The sequence below is a fragment of the Staurois parvus genome, unplaced genomic scaffold (genome assembly GCF_062004578.1).
Source record: "Staurois parvus isolate SC_StPar_1 unplaced genomic scaffold, SC_StPar_1.0 ptg000866l, whole genome shotgun sequence".
Taxonomy (NCBI): Eukaryota; Metazoa; Chordata; class Amphibia; order Anura; family Ranidae; genus Staurois; species Staurois parvus.
This window is the reverse complement of record NW_028318662.1, coordinates 1,759,249-1,783,013: the sequence shown is the minus strand read 5'-3', so window position 1 is coordinate 1,783,013 and position 23,765 is coordinate 1,759,249. Positions and strand designations below refer to the sequence as shown.

The 23,765-nt window shown below is 39.2% G+C and overlaps 1 protein-coding gene and 1 long non-coding RNA gene across 20 annotated transcripts in view; one reads left to right on the top strand and one right to left on the bottom strand.

Moving 5' to 3' along the window:
• Positions 1–23,765, bottom strand: part of LOC149443234 (neurexin-2-like) — a 2,355,461-nt gene that overhangs the window by 664,494 nt on the left and 1,667,202 nt on the right. The gene's annotated exons all lie outside the window — the stretch shown is intronic.
• Positions 1–23,765, top strand: part of LOC149443242 (uncharacterized) — a 193,626-nt gene that overhangs the window by 52,018 nt on the left and 117,843 nt on the right. Inside the window, exon 3 of one of the 2 annotated variants that reach the window (XR_016306687.1) lies at positions 16,482–16,849. The exons of the other annotated variant lie outside the window; for it this stretch is intronic. This is a non-coding gene — a long non-coding RNA (uncharacterized LOC149443242). Of the gene's footprint in view, positions 1–16,481; positions 16,850–23,765 lie in introns of those variants that run through there. 2 annotated transcript variants of the gene reach the window in all.

Sequence of the window (23,765 nt, the reverse complement as noted above, 5' to 3'; positions counted from 1 at the left end):
CAATGTATGCACTAGAGCAACACTTTATTTTGACACTGATCTATTTTTATAACTCCCGCCTCGCGCAAGCCCCGCCCCCCGACAGCACGGCAGGCTCACGCTGATCACACTGATCAGCGTGAGATACCAGGGAAGCAGGGAAGGAGACGGGACGGCTGACTGCATGTGGCTCAGGACCCAGATCGCAGGCACCAGGTACTTGGCAAACTAGGCAAACTTGCAGTGACACCGAGTCTGGCTCGAGGTTACCGCTTTTGGCAGCTAGATTTAACCCCGAGCCAGACTCGGGAAAACTGCTAGAGAGGTTAATATGTGTTTGGTTTTAAAGGGATGAGGTGGCAACCCAGGAAGGGACCCGAGAAGAGGAGGATTGGGGTTGCTCTGTGCAAAAACCACTGCACAGAGCAGGCAAGTATGACAGGTTTGTTTTTTTGTTTTTAAAACAATCTGCCTTTACAATCACTTTAAAGATACAGAGAGTGGCTCTGACATAATTATGTCAGCTTAATCCGGCCCTTAATTTTCCAGGTTGAGGGAAGTTGGCAGTAAAACGACCCCGAAAACTGAGAACATTTTGTGGCTCTGGATTTAAAATTACTATTGCAGCCTGAGCTGAGACAAGAGTTCAGCTAACCCTCAATGATTGGTATGTATCCTGCTATGCTTGTTTGTCTGTCAAATATGAAATGACAGCACAGTGTGGGCTTTAAGTCCCCCATGGTAGAAATCTCCTTTAAAGGATAAGCTCACCTTTTCAGGCAGAATTTCACTTTTTATAATTAATAGAAGTGTTTCCCACTGCCATTTCTCCCCCAGCCATCCCAATGTGCTTTTCTCTCACTTACCTGATCCACAAGAGGTTTATTTTTTGTCAGTTTATTTGAATGTCTGAACAGATTTTCAGATTGTATCATTAACTGTAGATGATATCTCAGCATTCACTTCCTGTTCCCTCATTATAATACTACCTTTCTATACAATCTGATTGTACAATCTCCTTTAGATCTCTCATCAGCTATGTAGTACAAGGGTATAAAACGTGCAGTGCAACTAAATGTGCATAGCTCACTATAAATGTGCAAAGAAAATTTATTAAAAAAAAAAAAAATTACAAAAACACGTGTAAATGCAGAAAAAAACATTTAGTGACAAATCTGATGATAAAACAAATAGAAAAAGTGCAGCGCAACCTAATGTATAACTCGCTATAAATGTGCAAAGAGAAAACAAAATAACAAGCACATGTAAATGCATAAAACACAATGATATAACTGATGATAAAACAAATAAATAGAAAAAAATACAACGCAGCTAAATGTGTATAACTCACTATAAATATGCAAAGAAAATGATACAAATAAAAATATGACAAACGCATGTAAATGCATAAAACACAATTAGTGATAAAACTGATGATATAACTCAATAAAGTGCAATAAATCCTGACCTCCCTTGTACATACAGTGCTTAATAATTAATCATTCCTTTTTAAACGTCATAAATACTAAAAAAAAAAAAAATGCATGTACACGGTTGTCTTTTTATATTTTATCATTTTCTTTGTACATTTATAGTGAGTCATACACATTTAGTTGCGCTGCACTTTTTCTACATTTGATTTCTATTGGTGTTTGAATGCACAACAGTGAGGACCTGCAACGTAATATATGGGTTTTTGATACACATTTGGGTTAGCACAGAGGTTTCCATCTGTTTGCTATGTAGAGCTAGTGTGATTTTATACAAATGGAATAGATTGTTCAAGTGTGCTTCGTATTGCAAAAAAGTAGAAGAAAAACATGTGATCTTGTAAATCCTCTGAAACTCTTTGCACTGACCTGCTGCTTGCTGCATTATTGGTGCAGGTTTGGTGTAATAAAAAAAACAAAAAAAAACAAAACAAAAAAAAAAACAGCAAAAACGCACATCCCCATAAAAATCAATTAAAAATGCAGCAAAACCACACCTGCGGTTGCATTTTTGGGGCAAATTTTGAGTCACTGTTCTGTCCTGTAAAAAAACACACCTCAAACGCTGCAAAAATGCATATGCGTTTTTGACTTTTTTTGCTATGGATCAGTGTGAAAGTTGAAACTGAACAAACTGGTTAGGTATTATGCACATCTGCTCCAGATTCTATCTGCTCCAGATCGAACAGCTTCCCATCCGCCCTATAGCAGAAATACTGCTACAGGGCGGCACGGGTGTGCAAAATCATGTATATATATATTAAAAATTTCGCATTTCTGGGTAGGGGGCATGTGTCGGCGCCCGGTGATTGCCAAAGATCTCCGGCCGGGAAGTGAAATGTATGTAAACAATACAGTTCTCCTCTGTCAGCCTGTGCATGCTGCTTTGGATGGCTGTGCACAGTGTGATTACAGTGAAGCACAGACACACAGTCCAAAGTAAAACAGCACACAGTTAACCCTTTGATCGCCCCTCATGTTAACCCCTTCCTTTCCAGTGCCATTAGTACAGTGTCAGTGTTTTTTTTAGCAACGATCACTGTATTGGTGTCACTGGGGATGTCAGTGACGCCACTTCAGTTTCCCCCCAGTGTCAGAATGTCTGCCGCAGTCCCGTTATAAGTCGCTGATCGCCGCCATTACTAGCAATATAAAAAAAAACAAATCCATCTGTAAATGCAAAAACTTTCACGCAAACCAATTAATTTACATGGATTGGGATATTTTTTTATAGCAAAGACATATAGCAGAATAAATTTGGGCATACATTTAAGACAAAATTCTTTTTTTTATGGACATGTTTAATAGCAAAAAGTCAAAAATATAGTTTTTTTCTATAAATTTTTGGTCTTTATTTTTTATAGTGCAAGAATATTTAAAAAAAAACACACAGGCGATCAAATACCACCGAAAGAAAGCTCAATTTGTGGGGAAAAAGGGACACAAATTTCATTTGGGTGCAGCGTTACATGACCGCACAATTGTCAGGTAAAGTAACGAAGCGCCGTAACACAAAAAAAATGGTCTGGTCAGGAAGGGTTAACCACTTGCTCTCCACTAATTCAACTGATAATTGCACGGTCATGCAATGCTGTAACCAAACAAAATTTACGTCCTTTTTTCCACACAAATAGAGCTTTCTTTTGGTGGTATTTGATCACTTGTGCGCTTTTTATTTTTCGCGCTATACACAAAAATGGCTTTAAAAAATATATAGTAAACTCAAAGTTAGTGATAAATTTAGGCCAAAATGTATTCTGGTACATGTTTTTGGTAAAATATCCCAATAAGTGTATATTGATTGCTTTGTGTGAACGTTATAGCGTCTACAAACTATGGTATAGATATTGCAATTTACACCATTTTTTTTGCTATACAGCGCTGCATTAGTTTAATAAACAATTGCGCGGTCATGCAATACAGTACATAAATAAAATTTATGTCCTTTTTTCACACAAATAGAGCTTTCTTTTGGTGGTACCTGATCACCTGTGCGCTTTTTATTTTTGGCGCTATAAACAAAAAAATTTTGAGAAATGTTTTTTTGAAAAAAACTATACTTTCTTATTTCGGTCATAAGAAATATCCAAATAACACTAAAATTGTGTGATAAATTTAGGCCAAAATGTATTCTGCTAAATGTTTTTAGTTAAAAAAATAAGTGTATATTTATTGCTTTGTGTGAAAGTTATAGCATCTATAAACTATGGTATAGATAATAGAATTTACACAGCTTTTACTTTCTGACTGCTTATCACATTTCTTGAGGTGCTAAAATACCAGGACAGTACAAACACCCTCAAATTACCCCTTTTCAGAAAGTAGACACCCTAAGCTATCTGCTGAGAGGCATATTGAGTCCATGGAAGATTTATATTTTTTCCACAAGTTTTTGGAAAATGACAAAAACATTTTTTTTTCACAAAGTTGTCATTTAAATGATTTATTTATCACACAAGCAATGGGCATATGTGGAATTACACCCCAAAATACATTCTGCTACTTCTACTGAGTATAGGGATACCACATGTGTGAGATGTTTTGGGAGTCTAGCCACATACAGGAGCCTGAAATCCAATGACCACTTTGAAACCCGGAAGGTGTGTAACTTCCTCATTTCACTTGCTCACTACCTATCGCAGTTTCAAAGGCCCTCAAATATCAGGATAGCGCCAACCCCCCCCCCCCAAGTGACCCATTTTTGGAAAGTAGACACTCCAAGGAATTTAAAAAGAGGTATGGTGAGTATTTTGCAGATCTAATTTTTTTCTCACAAGGTTTTGAAATATAAAAAAAAAAGAAAAAATATGTTTTTGTTTTGTTTTCTTCATTTTCCAAAAACATGTGGCAACAAACGAGATCTGCAAAATACTCACCATGCTTCTTATCAAATTCCTTGGGGTGTCTAATTTCCAAAAAGGATTCATTTGGGGGGTTGGTGCTATCCTGACATTTCAGGCCTCCGAAATTGTGATAAGTAGTCAGGAAGTGTAATGAGGAAATAAAGCCCTTTAAAAGCCTGAAGGTGCTTATTGGATTTTGGGGTCCTGTACTTGGCTAGACTGCCAAAACGTCTCTCACATGTGGTACCCCCATACTTGGGAGAAGTTGCAGAATGTATTTTGGGAAGTAGTTCCACATATACCCATAGCATGTGTGAGCAGTAAATCATTTAAGTGACAATTTTGTGTAAAAAAAAAAAAAGTCATTTTCCAGAAACTTGTGGTAAACAAATACTTCTATTGATTCAACATGCCTCTCAGCAAATAGTTTGGTGTGTCTACTTTTCAAAAAGGGGTCGTTTTGGGGGGTGGGGGCATTTATGCCCAGCATTAGAAGTTTATGCCACACATCATTCACTCTTCTAAACCACCTGAAGATCAAGCCATTTCTGACACTTTTTGGTCACATGAAAAAAATCAGTATTTTTTGCTAGGAAATTCATTTAAACCCCCAAATATTATATATATATATATATATATATATATATATATATATATATATATATATGTGTGTGTATATATATATATATATATATATATATATATATATATACAGTGGGGATCGAAAGTTTGGGCACCCCAGCTAAAAATTTGCATTAATGTGCATAAAGAAGCCAAGGAAAGATGGAAAAATCTCCAAAAGGCATCAAATTACAGATTAGACATTCTTATAATATGTCAACAAAAGTTAGATTTTATTTCCATCATTTACACTTTCAAAATAACAGAAAACAAAAAAATGGCGTCTGCAAAAGTTTGGGCACCCTGCAGAGTTAATATCTTGTACTGCCCCCTTTGGCAAGTATCACAGCTTGTGAACGCTTTTTGTAGCCAGCCAAGAGTCTTTCAATTCTTGTTTGAGGTATCTTTGCCCATTCTTCCTTACAAAAGTCTTCCAGTTCTTTGAGATTTCTGGGCTGTCTGTCACGCACTGCTCTTTTAAGGTCTATCCATAGATTTTCAATTATGTTGAGGTCAGGAGATTGTGAAGGCCATGGCAAAACCTTCAGTTTACGCCTCTTGATGTAATCCCCTGTGGATTTCGAGGTGTGTTTAGGATCATTATCCATTTGTAGAAGCCATCCTCTCTTTAACTTCAGCTTTTTCACAGATGGCATCAAGTTACCATCCAAAATTTGCTGAAATTTTATTGAATCCATTTTTCCTTCTACTTGTGAGATGTTCCCTGTGCCACTGGCTGCAACACAAACCCAAAGCATGATTGATCCAACCCCATGCTTAACAGTTGGACAGAGGTTCTTTTCATTAAATTCTGTGGAGAAGGGGCTTCTCCAAACGTAACTTTGCTCATTCCGGCCAAAAAGTTCAATTTTAACCTCATTGGTCCACAGAACTTGTTTCCAGAATGCATCAGGCTTGTCTATATGTTCATTTGCAAAGTTCAAACGATGATTTTTGTGGTGAGGACGTAGAAGAGGTTTTCTTCTGATGACTCTTCCATGAAGACCATATTTGTACAAGTATCTCTTTATAGTGGAATAGTGTACCACAACTCCAGTGTCTGCCAGATCTTTCTGGAGGGATCGTGCAGTCAAACGTGGGTTTTGAATTGTTTTTCTCGCAATCCTGCGAGCTGTTCTGTCTGATATTTTTCTTGGTCTTCCAGATCTTGCTTTAACTTCCACTGTTCCTGATGACTGCCATTTCTTAATTACATTCCGAACAGAGGATATTGACTTCTGAAAATGCTTTGCTATCTTCTTATAGCCTTCTCCAGCTTTGTGAGCGTCAACTATTTTCAGTTTCAGTTTTCTAGACAACTGCTTAGAAGAACCCATGGTGCTGATTGTTGGGGCAAGGTCAGATGAGTCTGGGCATTTAAAACCTTTGAGATTGACATCATCTGGTCTTCCCAGATGATGATTGAGAACAATCCATGACACTGGCAGGTCTCAGCTTGGCAAAGGGGGCAGTGCATGCTATAAATTCTGCAGGGTGTCCAAACTTTTGCAGACACCATTTTTTTGTTTTCTGTTATTTTGAAAGTGTAAATGATGGAAATAAAATCTAACTTTTGTTGACATATTATAAGAATGTCTAATCTGTAATTTGATGCCTTTTGGAGATTTTTCCATCTTTCCTTGGCTTCTTTATGCACATTAATACAAATGTTTAGCTGGGGTGCCCAAACTTTCGATCCCCACTGTATGTATATATATATATATATATATATACAGTCATGGCCGAAATTGTTGGCACCCTTGATATTTTTCCTGAAAATCAAGTATTTCACACAAAAAAGGTATTGCATTAACACATGTTTTGCTATACACATGTTTATTCCCTTTGTATGTATTGGAACAAATATAAAACAGAGGCAGAAAAGCAAATATGACATAATGTCACACAAAACCCCAAAAATGGGCTGGACAAAAGTATTGGCACCCTTAACTTAATATTTGGTTGCACACCCTTTGGAAAACATAACTGAAATCAGTCGCTTCCTATAACCATCAATAAGCTTCTGACACCTCTCACCCGGAATTTTGGACCACTCTTCCTTTGCAAACAGCTCCAGGTCTCTCTTATTGGAAGGACACCTTTTCCCAACAGCAATTTTAAGATCTCTCCACAGGTGTTCAATGGGATTTAGATCTGGGCTCATTGCTGGCCACTTCAGAACTCTCCAGCGCTTCTTTGCCATCCATTTCTGAGTGCTTTTTGACGTATGTTTGGGGTCATTGTCCTGCTGGAAGACCCAGGATCTTGGACGCAAACCCAGCTTTCTGACACTGGGCCCTACAGTGCGACCCAAAATCCTTTGGTAATCCTCAGATTTCATGATGCCTTGCACACAGTCAAGGCACCCAGTGCCAGAGGCAGCAAAACAACCCCAAAACATCATTGAACCTCCACCATATTTTACCGTAGGTACTGTGTTTTGTTCTTTGTAGGCCTCATTCCGTTTTCGGTAAACAGTAGAATGATGTGCTTTACCGAAAAGCTCTATCTTGGTCTCATCTGTCCACAAGACGTTTTCCCAGAAGGCTTTTGGCTTACTCAAGTACATTTTGGCAAACTGTAGTCTTGCTTTTTTATGTCTCTGTGTCAGCAGTGGGGTCCTCCTGGGTCTCCTGCCATAGCGTTTCATTTCATTTAAATGTCGACGGATAGTTCGCGCTGACACTGATGCTCCCTGAGCCTACAGGACAGCTTGAATGTCTTTGGAACATGTTTGGGGCTGCTTATCCACCATCCGGACTATTCTGCGTTGCAATCTTTCATCAATTTTCCTCATCCGTCCACGACCAGGGAGATTAGCTACAGTGCCATGGGTTGCAAACTTCTTGATAATGTTGCGCACTGTGGACAAAGGCAAATCTAGTTCTCTGGAGATGGACTTGTAACCTTGAGATTGTTGATATTTTGCCACAATTTTGGTTCTCAGGTCCTCAGACAGTTCTCGTCTCCTCTTTCTGTTGTCCATGCTTAGTGTGGCACAGACAGACACACAATGCAAAGGTTAAGTGAACGTCTCTCCTTTTTATCTGCTTTCAGGTGTGATTTCTATATTGCCCACACCTGTTACTTGCCCCAGGTGAGTTTACAGGAGCATCACATGCTTGTAACATTCTTATTTATCCGCAGTTGTGAAAGGGTGCCAATACTTTTGTCCAGCCCATTTTTGGAGGTTTGTGTGACATTATGTCGAATTTGCTTTCTTTCCTCCCTTTTTTTGTTTTGTCCCAATACACACAAAGGGAATAAACATGTGTATAGCAAAACATGTGTTAATGCAATACGTTTCGTGAGAAATACATGATTTCCTGGAGAAATATCAAGGGTGCCAACAATTTCGGCCATGACTGTATATATATATATATATATATATATATATATATATATATATATATATAATTTATTTTTTTTTTTTAAAGCAGACACCCTAGTGAATAAAATGGTGGGTGCTACAATTTTTTTATGTGACATAATACTTGCGCAGCTATTATTCAAAAGCAAATTAAAAAAAAAATACACTTTTTTTTTTTTACTTTAAATGGACAAAAACACAATATATTGGCCAATTATTTGGTAAAATATAAAAGATGATGGTATGTCAAGTGAATAGATACCAAACATGACCTTTAAAACTGTGCATGCCCTGTGCAATGGTGACAAACTACATATGTTTTTAATATCCATAGGCAACATTTTAAAAACCTTTACAAGCTACCATTTTAGATTTACAGAGGAGGTCTAGTGTTAGAATTACTGTCCTTGATCTGACATTCACGGCGATACCTCACATGCATGGTGCATGTCACGATCATGGGTCAAGCTCAAAGTCCAGTTGCTATAGCAGTGGAAAGGCTTACCTGAAACCAGCAGGATAGGTACATAGACAGGTCACTGTGACAGAGGAGTGGGATCACCAACCGGTGTTCACTAAAGCTCCTAATGGTGGAGATGGATTTGGCTGCATGTTAGCACCAGGTCTTGGTCCTCGGGATCACCCCACCAGGAGGTGAGCAAGCGGAGGTCCAGTAGCATATAAACAGGTAAGGATCAAACGCAAGTGTGGTCAGTAAACAAGCCAAGGTCGGTAAGGAGCAGTCGCAGGTTGGGATCAGGCAGAAGCGTAGTCGAGAACAAGCCAAGGGTCAATAACGAGTGTAGCAAAATACAGATAACAGCAGAGATGATAAAGAACATGATATTAGCTGGAGAGAATTAAAATTTGGAAAATTTAAATTTGGAAACCATAACGGGTTTCCATGCGAATGGTCTGGCAAGGTTTGAATTTGTGTTGGCCGCGATAAATTGTTGTGCATATAAAATGCTTTGATCCACAATCAATCTATACAGATCTTCCGTGAAAAACAGCTCTAAAAATCAAGGGGAGTAGTTAAATTTGCTGTTTCCACCTGAATTCCGGGTTGGGTCGTGAATGGGGGAAGTTCGGGTGCTGCAGATTTTGTGGGCTGTCAATCGGGATTTGCAAGCACATCCGGAAGGATACTAGGGGCTCTACGGACCTGTGTGCGAATTCTTGGTGGCTGCGGGACACTACTTGTGATTGCCACCGCTTGTACTGCACTTATGGGACTCGCCACATCACCAAGCGATACTGCAGTGCTGGTATTATTAATTATTATACAGGATTTATATAGCATATAAATGTGTGAGTTAGCGAGCGCACCAATAAAAAGCTGCTGATGCACAAAAAGGAACCACAAAGCCTTTCTAAGAATATGACATGAAAATAGGGTGTGCAGCGCTATACAAATAAAACACACTGTCTAAAGTATGACAAAATATGACAGAAATGGAAAAAATCCCATAAACTGAATGTTAAACAGTCCAAGGTAATATAATATCAGTCCAAAAAGGTATATTCCAGTGATGGAGTATAAATGACTTCAATCCAAATGGGTATATTCCAGCATCCTAACATGAAGGTGTAGAAAAATTGCCCACTCACCGGAAGTGCAATTTAATGTGCACATAGAAATTCCATGAAGCCGGAGGTCCCATGAAGGTATAGCCTGATGATAAAGGTGCCCTCTGGTGGTAAATGGGGTGACGGCTGCCAGAGAAGTTGATCTGGACCAATATCCCAAATTGTCCTGCCTGGGTGGACTCCTAGAATGCTGGGCTTCCATTAGCGCTTTATTGCTGTCTGCATCCCCATCAGAGATTTTACTTTAATTCCCAGAAGAAGGAATCAACTGTGGCTGTGGGTCACAGCTATAAACGTGATCTTGCGCATAGGGGCCACTTTGCCGCAGTATATGTGATGTGGACGGTCCCCTAATGGTTAAATTAAATCTCTGTTATGAACTCTGATCTCAGACAGAAGATGGAATGGCCCGATGTTCTTCGTGACACTGCGGCTGAATACAAGCAAATAATAGAAAAGCAATCCATGCAACCTTATGGAATTGTTACAACTACTTGTGATTTTGTTTATTTTTTAATTCTGTTTTTTTTTTGTAAGTGAAATTCCAGTCAAAATTTAAAATGTGTCTATGATTACTATGTTGTACATTACACTCACGCTACAAAGTGGAATCACATAGAATTTTCTGCTTGTTGTACGTTACACTCACGCTACAAGGCAAAATGGCGTGGATTTTCTGCTTGTTCTGCGATACACTCATGCTGCAAGGTGGAATCACATGGAGTTTTCTGTTTGTTGTGAGTTGCTTCTTGTGAGTTACACTCACACAAGGTGTAATCATATGGAGCTTTTCTGCTTGTTGTGCACTATATCAAATGCAATATAAATACAAAATATAGTACTAAACAATAAATACATGCAAAAACAAAAACGACTAAGCTTGTGAGTATCAATGTGTGCTATACCAGATGTCTAATCAATACATGCATATACGACTCCATTAACTGCACATAACCAGTGCTCTACATGAATTGTGCACACAGATAACGAATAATTGTCCTTAATAGTTAACTGTCCCTTTAAATCCTGAATATCAGCACATGGACATGTGTGGTATATATCCCATCAATCCTGATCCACATACACCAACTCTAAGTGTCATTAGAATATAGTCTCAAACTGGTGAACCATCCCTTTAAATCCACTGTACTTCAAAATAGATCAGTGTACCACACTACTGTATACACGTGTACAGTGCTCATGTGTCACCCCTTAGCTCGGGGGATCCTGCAGCACAGAAGAATGCATTAAGGTAAAAAACTTGAGGCTTTAGAAACACTTTAGCTTAACCACTTCCAGTCCAGACACTTTTACCCTCTTCCTGTCCAGGCCAATTTTCAGCTTTCAGCACTATCACACTTTGAATGACAATTGCGCGATCATGCAGCACTGTACCCATATGAATTTTTTAGCATTTTTTTGAGACCGATAAAGCTTTATTTTGGTGGTATTTATTCACCACTGGGATTTTTATTTTTTTGCTATGTAAATGAAAAAGTCCAAAAATGTTTTTAAAAAGTGTTTTTTTTTTTATAACATTTTGCAAATAAATAGTATTTCATCATAAATCTTGGCCAAAATGTATTCCGTTATCGTTTTAGTAAAAAAAAAAAAAAACCCAAATTAGTTTATAACCAAAATTATAATTTTTAAACATTTTTTTTTCCATTTTTTTATGTTTTTTGTTTTTTTTTTACATACTGTCACCTTAGCAGTACAGTGTCACCATGGTGACACTGTACTACTTGTGGGGGGGTGATGATTTTTTTTATTACACTGATTGCTTTTACACCCATAAAGGCTGTAAAAGCAATCATTCCTCCTTCTCTCTAGCTGCATTCTTGCAGCCATTGAGAACTACTGTGTGAGCTGTGATTGATCACAGCTTGTCACATGGTACAAGGCTGTTGTGAATAGCCTTGTACCATGTGACCTCTGTGATCATTCACAGATTTCACACGTAGTAAGCAATGATGTCACAAGTGATATCTTGCTTACTACTCTGCATGTGATCACTGATTGGCCAATCAGTGATCACATGATCAGGACCTCGCACAGAGGTCCCGTCTGACGATCGATGTTCCACTGTGTCCGAAGGACACATCGGGCACCGGATCACGGTGCTGTGCGCTCCCAGGGAGCACGCACAAGCAGGGTGCGGGGAGGCCGTTCATAAACAGCCACCCGACCCTGCACTGCCACCGCCCAGCCGTTCATATACAATGGCCGGATGGGAGGTGGTTAAAGTGGAAGGAATACTTAAAATAATTTTTGAAGAACTGCCTTGTACTTCCATAAAAAGATATGTTCTCTTCCTGGGACCCTGTCATTATATAAACTTTATTTAAAGAGTTTACATAAATGACCAATCTGTAATTAAAGGAAACCTTTAATGAAAACAATGTATAGGCTTCTAATTCCTATGTGCTTTTGAAAATTCAGTGTAAAGACAAGGGTCCTAATTTGCATACTTGCTCCAAGTCACTCAGAAACTCCGAAATCTTTGCGGTTCGGTGGTAAGCATGACTGCTATAAAAACTATCGAGGACAGTAATGGCAATCCCAACCCCTCTCCCCATCCAAAACTCAAACACAAAAGTAATTTTTGTTTTATTGTCTTTTACTGAAGTTGTCCAGAAGACATTTACATGCATTGTATTTATAAGTAACTAAGTAAAAAAATCACAATTAAAAAATATTGCTTTAAAAATTAATGGTATACCAGCGTTTAACTAATGTACTTATACTGGCTATACAGGCACCACCAGCCTGTACAAATTTCAAATGACAAATTGGAAGAGCTGGGTGGTAAATTGTCAGCCAGTGACTGCATTTCACCAGAAGCAACCATGGGTATCACAGCAATGGAGATTCCTCAGTACAGCATGGATAGTTACATCTGTGCATGTATGGATAGCTTTAGATTCTACATATTAGTACTATACACAGTTACAGCTTTACTTATTTTAGCTTGGAATAGAACAGGGGAGAGTTAAAATTTTTGTCACTTTGTTTGATTTTCCCTCACTTTCTGTCTATTTGATGTCTGTACAAGAAATGGGAGGTGTCCTCTGTGCCTGTGCTGGAGAGATTTCCCATTTCCTGCCCCGTCCTTTTTCAGTCAGCTGGAGGAAAGGAAGGGGTAGGGCTACTATAACCCCACTCCTTCTCCACAGATATAAACTTCTAAGTGAGGATGAGAATTAGATAAACTAATAATAATAATAATTTGTTAAAATATCATTTTCAATCTGTTTTTATTGGATTTAATAATTTAAAAAATATGCTATAGTATAATAAAATAAGGTTGGCATCAAACATTATTAAAACACCATACATTCATGATATAACTTCCAGTAATTTATTTCAAATGATGTGTATATTATTTTTTATTTAGTATTTTTTTTCACAAAGACTAGTACCCACAAGATTCTATACTGGATGATATATCCACATGTGTATACACATATCAAAATTAGGCACAGTGTATTTTTATTCCTATTCCTTTACATCATGTGCAAAACATTTTTTTCAAAAATCAGAATCAAAAAGCAGATTGGGGGTAAACAGTAATTCCAAGAAACACAAATCAGAAAATGGCCAATAAGATTTCTAGGGTAGGATTCAAACATTTCAACCAGAATTTCCTAAACTTTTTAATCCTAGGACCCAAATGACTCCAGTGCCACTCTACTGGAACCCAGAAACAATTGAGTACTGTCCGTGATACTTTTTTTATTTGCACTAACATACAATTTTGAGGACAAGCTTTCGGCGAATGTCCCCTTCTTCAGGTCTAAGCAGTAGTGAAAATAAGATTTAGCAGAATGTTAGAAGAGATGTAGGGGATGGGAACCCAAGAAGAGAATTAACACAACACCTCACAGCCTTGTCTGCAAAATTCTTTACCATTACTCCCTCTGGCCTTGACTGCACGATATGCCTACATACAGTATGTTTTTGTGTTGTCAATCATAGTAGTTTAAACTGTTTCACAGGTTTTACAAGGGATAGTGGTGTCATCAGTGGGCATATTTATCATATTTTCATTCCATAGATTTGAATGCTTTGTTTACAGGTCACATCTCAGATCACAGTCACAGCTGTTTATGGTTTGAACAAAGTGTGAACAAAGTGTGCTATATAACTCAACACTCTTTTTGTGCTTGAAAAAATTAGGTTACGTTTACTTCACAGTCATGTGATGACCCATCACAAACATGACTGTATTAAAGTATCATTAAGCCCACATCATTAAAAACGATCAATAAATGCTGTATTATATGCTGTTCATACTCACACAGTCACTATGGAACTTGTTTTCTTTATTCTACGAAAAACCTGGTTGATCCTGCTGTTCTTTGTCTCCCCCTTCTGTCAATGTCCCCACTGCAGTTGGGGTTTTGCATAGCAGTGTTGGCAGCTAGTGCACATGCTATCAGTGTATTTCTACCCTGAGCATATCTTCCCTATCACATCTGAGCAGCCCATGTGACTATAAAGTCACACATGTGGGTGTATACGCAGTGATGAATGTCAGAACACTCACTCCCTCTTCGCTCACGCTCACTAACCAGCTGAACATAGTGGGAAGGGGGAATACTACATCTTGATAGAGGCTTCATCTCCCTGTTATTCTAAGACACAGGCAGGAGGGGCGTGATTGGCAGAAATCCACCCACACCTTCTTATTGCCAGACACAAAAATTATAATAATTTGATTTTAAATATATATTTGTATGACAATTTAAAATAGTTTATTGATATTAATTATTTTTACTCTTTATTCTAAAGGCTGTTTTTTTTTTTTTTTAACATGTGACCAGCGACAGAGGACAAAAAGGTCCTCCTGTCACTGTTTCCCTACAGACAGGCTGGGAAAGAGCTGGGTCATGTGACAGCTGTATATCGATTAGGAAAGAAGGTACTTAGATTTTTTTTAAATTCATTTAATTACAGTGCCATCATCCACATACTGAGAGAAGAGGTATAATGTAAAAGAAACCGTGTGTGTCAGGTATCACTATAAGAAACACTGTGTTAGCAAAATATATCTGTGCTATTTAAATGTGCTCTTCACAAATCTAAGATGCACTTCTTTCAGAAAACAAGAGTGAATAAACTGATCTTCATGAATTATTTATTGTATATGTGTTTACTGTGGGTCCCACCACATGCATTAGATCACCCTTTGGCCAAGTTCACACTAATGCTTCAGTGTCTTTTAAGGACTGTGCCCCCGAACCCCCTTCCCCCCCAGCTGTCAGGTTGGAAAGGGTTAGCTGAGATGAATGGATCAGTACATGTTTCCACATTCAACAGGAATTGTGTTGTGCATTGGCACATTAGTGTGTGCAGTGATAAACTAGACATTCACCACAGCAGTTAGAGGCCCAGTGGTAGAGAGAGACAGCACGAAGGGATTGAAGACTGACAAAAAAAAAAAACATAGGCACTTTGCAAATCTGTGTTAAAAACTGACTTTTTGTAATGGCGTATAAGATCCTTGTGTCATAAAAAAACTGCTGAATTTTGCTGCCTGAAAAAATGCAATGAATGAAATGAATGAAAAATTTCCAGCTGATAAATTTTTATTTTATTTTACTTTTTACTAAAATAGACACACACTGCCCTGCTACCTCCTCATTGGATTTGATTGACAGCAGCGGGAGCCAATGGCTCCACTGCAATCAATCTACCCTGTGAGACCATCAAGAAACAACAGCACTGTTGCAGACAGGCACAGTAGTGGATCAATAAAGGACTCCGGTAAGTATTTGGAGGAGAGGAACAGCTACTGCAAGGTGCTTTACCTTAAACGCTTTCCAACCGCCCTATATGGGAACCACTGCTACAGGGCAATAGGGCTGCGCAAAATCACGTGTATATATATATGTGATTTCGCAGTTCTGGGTAGGGGGCGTGCAAGCACTGCCCTACCCACGCTGCCATTGGTGGCTACAGCTGTCGATAATCGGGTCCCAGCTGGGAATTGCCGCCAGCAGGCGATCGCCGAGCAACACTGACAGGGGAGAGGGTTGCGTGTAAACAACACAGATCTTTCCCCTGTCAGCACCAACATACTGATTTGTATTGCTCTGCATAGCATGCTTACATAGTACAACACACATAGTAAAACAGCACACAGTTAACCCTTTGATCATCCCAGATGTTAACCCCTTCCTTCCCAGTGTCATTAGTACAGTATCCGTGCTTTTTATTAGCACTGATCACTGTATTAGTGTCACTGGGGATGTCAGTGGCAGCTAGTCAGCTCTCACCCAGTGTCAGAATGCCCGCCGCAGTCCCGCTATAAGTCGCTGATCGATGCCATTACTAGTATAAAAAAAAATAAAATTCCAGTATGTATACTGTATACTGCCATTTGTAGATGCTATAACTTTAACGTAAACCAATTAAATTACACGCATTGGAATTTTTTTCTCAGCAAAGACATGTACCAGAATACATTTTGGCCTAAATTCATTACAAAATTTTATTTTTTCAGTTTTTGTACTAGATATGTTTTATAGCAAAAAGTAAAAAATATTTTTTTTTTCAAAATTGTTGGTCTTTTTTTGTTTATAGCGCAAAAACGCAGAGGCAATCAAGTACCACCAAAAGAAAACTCCATGTGTGGGGAAGGACATTTTCATTTGGGTGCAGCGTTGCATGACTGCACAATTGTCAGTTAAAGTAACAGTGCTTTATCCTCTGGCGGGCAAGTGGTTAATGCATAAAGGTACTAAACCATTTGACTTTAGAGCCAATTTAATTATTATTTTCAGGTATCATATCACAATGTGGTATGCACACTTTGTATAGTTAGGACTCTTTCCCATGAATACACATTTCCAGAACACTATAAATGCAACATTATGAATGCAATGGAGCAATTTGTGCTTATGCATATATACAGTGAAGGAAATAAGTATTTGATCCCCTGCTGATTTTGAATGTTTGCCCACTCACAAAGAAATGATTAGTCTAAAAATTGAATGGTAGGTGTATTGTAACACCAAGACAGAATAGCAACAAAACATTCAAAAGAAATGCATGTCTGACAAATTATGCACTGATTTGCATGTTCATGAGGGAAATAAGTATTTGATCCCCTTCACAAAAAATGACTTAGTACTTGGTGGCAAATCCCTTGTTGGCAATAACAGAGGTCAGACATTTCCTGTAGTTGGACACATCTCAGGAGGGATTTTGGCCCACTCCTCTTGGCAGATCCTCTCCAAGTCTTTAAGGTTTGGTGGATGACATTTGGCAACTCAAACTTTCAGCTCCCTCCACAGATTTTCAATTGGATTAAGGTCTGAAGACTTGCTAGGCCACACCAGGACCTTAATGTGCTTCTTCTTGAGCTACTCCTTTGTTGCCTTGGCCATGTGATTTGGGTCATTGTCATGCTGCAACACCCATCCACAACCCATTTTCAATGCCCTGGCTGAGGGAAAAAGATTCTCACCCACGATTTGACGGTACATTGCCCCGTCCATCGTCCCTTTGCTGTGGTGCAGTTGTCTTGTCCCCTTAGTAGAAAAACACCTCCAAAGCAGAATGTTTCCACCACCATGTTTGACAGTTGGGATGGTGTTCTTGGGGTCATAGGCAGCATTCCTCCTCCTCCAAACACGGCGAGTTGAGTTGATGCCAAAGAGCTTGATTTTGGTCTCATCTGACCACAACAGTCCTCCTCTGCATCATTTAGAGGTCCAGTGGCAAACTTCAGACGGCCTGGACATGTCTTGAGCAGAGGGACCTTGTCGGCGTAGTGTGTTACTAATTGTTTTCTTGGTGACTGTGGTCCCAGCTGCCTGGAGATCATTGACACGATCCTCGTGTAGTTCTGGGATGATTACTCACTGTTCTCATGATCATTGACACTCCACGAGGTGAGATCTTGCATGGTGCACCAGACATAGGGAGACTGACAGTTTTGTGTTTCTTCCATTTACGAATGATTGCACTAACTGTTGTCACCTTCTCACCAAACTGCTTGGCGATAGTTTGGTAGCCCAGTCCAGTCTTGTGTAGGTCTACAATATTGCCCCTGACATCCTTGGACAGCTCTTTGGTCTTTGCCATGGTGGAGAGTTTGGAATCTGATTGTTTGATTGCTCCTGTGGACAGGTATCTTTTATACAGGTAACAACATGAAATTAGCAGCGCTCCCTTTAAGAGACTGCTTCTAATCTCAGCTTGTTACCTGAATGAAAGACACCTGGTAGCCAGAAATCCTGCTGAATGATAGAGGATCGAATACTTATTTCCCTCATGAACATGCAAATCAGTGCATAATTTGTTAGACATGCAGTTCTTTTGAATTTTTTGTTGCTATTCTGTCTCTCAGTGTTACAATACACCTACCATTCGATTTTTAGACTGATGATTTATTTGTGAGTGGACAAACATTCAAAATCAGCAGGGGATCAAATACTTATTTCCTTTACTGTATATGAACTGTGGCAAGCATTATTTATTACATATTGCCAGTAGCATACAGTTTGGCATGAGGCATCTTGAAAAGAGACCTGCCACCCTATATCCAGTTATTCTGTTTTAAATGTTTCCAGATTACCATATATACATGAATAGAAATATGAAACTGTTTGAGGAACATGTGTTACAGTTAAACAGAAATGTTTTGTCCTTCTCTGTATAAAAACACTCTACCTTTAGGCCTTTTGATTTTTTATGTTAACTCTTTGTGGTTTTTATTAGTAAGGCGCTTTACAGAAGAGAATAGGATACACTTTCTAATTAAAAAGAAGACTAGAAAGGCCTTTAGAGCTCCTGGGCTTTTTTTTAATGCTACAATAATTATCCAATTCAAACAATAACAACAAAAAAACAGTCTAAGCAGACACATACAAATTCGTATCAAGTTGGGAGTATTAATCTTTTCTCAAACCAGTTGTAAGCTATGAGCTATGTGCAAAGTGTAATTCATTGCAGAATTTTTACATATGAACTAAATATACAACATAATGCATCGTTTCATTTAAAACAGATATATAGAATCAACTTACTAACCACAGCAAGCACATAAACAAAAAACATCTTTTGTTGCACCTTTTAATAACAAAAAAAAAAAATCTATATGAAGACTAACATAACTATGTGCAAATGGGTTTAATATGTAACACTTTCAGTGGAATTTATAGTCTCAGATCACAGCAACCAATTATATAAATTCTTTGAATTTTCTACCTGGTATTCTCCATTGAAGGGATTCATTTCTATTGGTTGCTCTGATTTGCATCAAACCATCTTTCCTACTAAGAGTTTTATAGATCAGGCCTAAAATGTCTAGATCCTCAAAATGCTGTGCTGCACTACGCTTATTGGAATACTGAAAAACATTTATACAATCTTATAAACCAGAATTTATAAGATTGAGTGGCATATGCTGTAAAGTATATACTAATATAATCCATTGAAACAATCTCTTAACGAGACAAACAAAGAACATTTACTTAACTTGTTGCCGACCGCAGATAGCCGAATGACGGCTGCACTGCGGCCGGCCAGTTCTGAGTGGATGTCATATGACGTCCCCCCAGAACGCGCTCTCCTGCGCGCCCCAGGGGGCGCGCACCCGGCAATCTCCGTGATCGCTGTGTCCTACGGACACAGCTGATCACGTGATGTGGTAAAAGGCCAATCACAGCGGCCTTTTACCACCTGATCAGCGGTGTCCAATGACACGCTGATCAGAGGGAAATGCAAGTGCCGGTTCTCGGCTGCACTTTCCTCACGCTGTCAGATCGTGAGGAAAGTACTGCCGAGAACCGGCAGTTGTCAGAGCGGGGATCGGCACCGATCATCAGGGCACTGATGATCAGTGCCCTGATGATCGGTGCCCAGCAGTGCCGCAAGTCACCCGCAAGTTCCGCCCACCTGTGCACTGCAGTGCGCCCACTAGCTCCGCCCACCTGTGCCCAGCAGATCACCCACCTGTGCCCAGCAGTGCACCCACCTGTGCCACTCTGCAATTTCACACACCTGTGCCCAGCAGTGCCACCCACCTGTGCCCAGCAGTGCCACCCACCTGTGCCCACCCACCTGTGCCCACCAGTGCCACCCACCTGTGCCCACCCACCAGTGCTGCCCACCTGTTCCCACCCACCAGTGCAGCCCAGCAGTGCTGCCAGTCAGTGCCACCAGTTGTGCCAGTCAGTGCCGCCAGTCAGTGCCCAGCAGTGTTGCCAGTCAGTGCCGTCTATCAGTACCCATCATCAGTGTCACCTATCAGTGCCGCCTATCAGTGCTGCATATTAGTGCCGCCTATCAGATAGCTGTGACACCTCATTAGTGCTGTCTATCAGTGCCGCCTATCCGTGCCACCTCATTAGTACTGCCTATCAGTGCCCTTTAGTGCTGCCTATCAGTGCCCATCAGTGCCGCCTATCAGTGCCCATCAGTGCTGCCTCATCAACGCACATCAGCGAAGGAGAAAAATTACCCGTTTGAAAAATTTTATAATAGAAACAAAGAAACTTTTTTTTTTTTTCAAATTTTTGGCAATTTTTTATTTATAGCGCAAAAAGTAAAGCGCCCAGTGGCAATTAAATACCACCAAAAGAAAGCTCTATTTGTGAGAAAAAAATGATCAAAATTTCATATGGGTACAATGTTGCATGACCGCACAATTGTCAATCAAAGTGCGGCAGCGCTGAAAACTGAAAATTGGCCTGGTAAATAAGGGGGTATAAGTGCCTGGTAGGCAAGTGGTTAAGGGATACTATAATGCTCTTTCAGCATCAAATAAATATGTCTTATGTTAAACCAATGTTGAGCATTCTCCCAAACCCTCTGGCAAAATCAACAACTTTCTCTTTTGATATGGCTACCTAAAACGCTGATAAAGTGTGTGTGTTAGATAGATAGATAGATAGATAGAATGTAGGTATTGCAACTCTGTTGGTGAATGTGTAAAATGGATACCTATGCATTTTAAATAATCTTCTGAGAAACAGAATATTTTCCGGGTTATAATCAGGTTACTGGACAGTAGCATAGGGGCAGTTACATGTGGGAGTTTGCTGTTCCTTTATCATGTGACCAACATCATCCTTCTCTCAAATCAGTAGGGCAAAATGGATTCAGCCTAAAACTAGCTTACTGAGAAACAATCATCTTCTATTTTTACCAAGAAACACAGCTACTGCAGTTGCCTTCATTTCTGAGATCCACACTAACTGCAGACATTTAACACCCAGTGCCACATATCTATTTTTTGAAAAATGATAGCTAGAAGCAGATACCCTTTTTACCAATTAATTTATAAAACTTCTTTCTTGCTTCAAAAGAATTTTTTTTAGAAATAACCTATGAAGCATTACATACTTGGTAATCCCACAAAACATGTGTAATATACATATTGTTCACAAAAGCCAAGATAACAAACTAAATATAAAAGCTTTGATATGCAAAACAACTTGCACACATCCTGCCTTGCATTGCAAACTATTTTATAAATATCAAATAAACCAAAAATTGAGTAATAATCTATGCATTTTAATCTTAATTTGTTTATCCTAAAATCAGCCATTTTAAATTACCCAATTAAGCCAGTGCAGCTTACATCCTTGTCTCCCTTCCCCTTTTTTATGATTATGTTCTCAATAAACTAAGAAAAAACATACATGTCATAGGTTTGCTTCAATTTTTACTTCAACCTATTGAATCACCATAATATACTCACCATGTCCTCCTCTTGTTAAGAATGGGGTCCTATTAATGGCGATTGGGACTGTCCCATGCTTGTTATGGAAATGGTGCACATGGTGAGTAGTACTGAGACTGGATGATACCCGTGCTGTGTCTGAGACCCTGGCCAGTGTCAGAAGGCCAAGGGGCAAAAGGGTCCAAACCCAGTGGCCAAAACTGGCCATGACCCCCAGGGGGCTGCCAGATGCACCACTGGGGGCCAGCCAAAAGGGCAAACACAAGCCTCTGGTTTCCAAAATCAGCATGTCATGCTGACCCCCATTGCCTGTCTCATATTCCCCCTCTGATTCCTTAGTAGGGAGGAAGAACTCTTCTGTCTGGAGAGAAGATGAAGGGTATTACATTTGTGGGCTTCAACCTCCTCCAGCATCCATTGATCCACGACAACATCCAGACTAAGAAAACAAAGCCAAGGTGAAAAAAATATATATGTGAACAACCTCTCTAACAGGGGGAATATCCCCCTCCTAAAGGCTCCTCCAAAAATAATCAGTCATTCTATGTTAATCCGTATTGATAAAAAAAAGCAACAAAAACGACAAAGGATTAAATAAATGGTTTGCTTAATTTCATAAAGCCCTCATTGTAGATAAATCTCATCCAGTGAAGCTTTAGAGAATTCAACATCATGGACAGCGAAAGAGAGAAATGGAGGAGGAAAGGAGGATTGTGGCATAGACGAAAAAAACAGATTCACCACACAAATATTCCTTTTCAGATGATGCTGTCTTCAGAGACGATCTGTTAGCTGTTCTCACCTTTAGCCAAAAATGCACACTATCCAAGCATTGTATGTATTTTCCCCAAAAAACGGAAGAGAAAAAGCAGATATAAAAACAAAATAAGAATAATCAACAGCAGTGGAAAGAGAGAGAGAGAGATCTGCCTGTGTGTGCTGCAGAGAGAAAAAGGAAGGAGGGAGGGAGGAAAGAAGGGGGAGGGGGAGAGATGAGAAGAGAGAAAGGTGGGGGGAGAAAGAGAGAGATACAGGGGAAGAGAGAAGCACAGATAGTAAGGACTGAGAGAATGTGCTTTAAAGGTGAACAGTACAAAATTGAATGGTTGGTTCCTCAAAAAAGTGACAAAAACGAGAGCCACAGGGCAGACAAGAGATGGCACTAACCCAAACAGGGTGGGAGAACAACAAGAGGAAACACACAGGTAAAGTAAATAGAAGCATACTGATAGGCAGGTTTCACAGAAAATATAGGAATAGGAGATGATGTGGAAGCAGTGGAGGGAGGGAGAACAGGTGGAGGATGCAGCTTGAAGCAAAAGAAAGATGATGAGAGAGCAACACAGCAAATTAAGGTATGGAGGAAGTAAAACAAGAAATCTATAAAAAGCAAAGCATATATTACTGTGATGGAAGGTGTGTGTGTGTGTGTATATATATATATATATATATATATATATATATATATATATATATATATATATATATATATATATATATATATATATGTATGTAATAAAGAGATGACAGGGGGAAATCTAAGGCTAAAAAGGAGAGCAGGAGTATAGGGATAATTCAATATGGAACGTAGTTAGCAAAATGCTAAAATAAGAGAAAAGCTTGTTGGATCAGATAATAAACTGTATAAATATAAAGAGAGAAAAAGCTACCTGATAACAAGCAAATCCAAATGCAAAAGAGTATGTGTTTTTTGTTACATTTCAAATCTTGTGGCTGAATTTGCTAACGTAACAGTTTTTATTTGTGTAATTAGGTGGGGAACGCTGAGTAAAATACTAAGTACAATAATTAACAGTCAGAAGCTCAAAGAAGGGGACAGGAGCTAAAATGTACAGATACCTCTGGAGACTGATAAGAGAGAGTGATAAATGTATTATCTTATTTCAACTCTGCATATTTTCACTTGGGAGACACTAAATAATGCAGTGAGAATTTTTTAAGGACAGAGAGGAGGTTAACACCTGTGATCCTTCACACCAATACCCTCCTCCAGCAAGCAACAAGAAATAGCTTCCTCCCACGCACCCCTCCTACTGATCCACCCTTTCACAAATCTAGAAATAAGGTCGAAGATTGAGAGGTGGATGCTAGGGGAAAAAAACAATGCTGGACAAAGCCAAAAAGCAAACTGCAACAGAAAATTGTTGGACTTA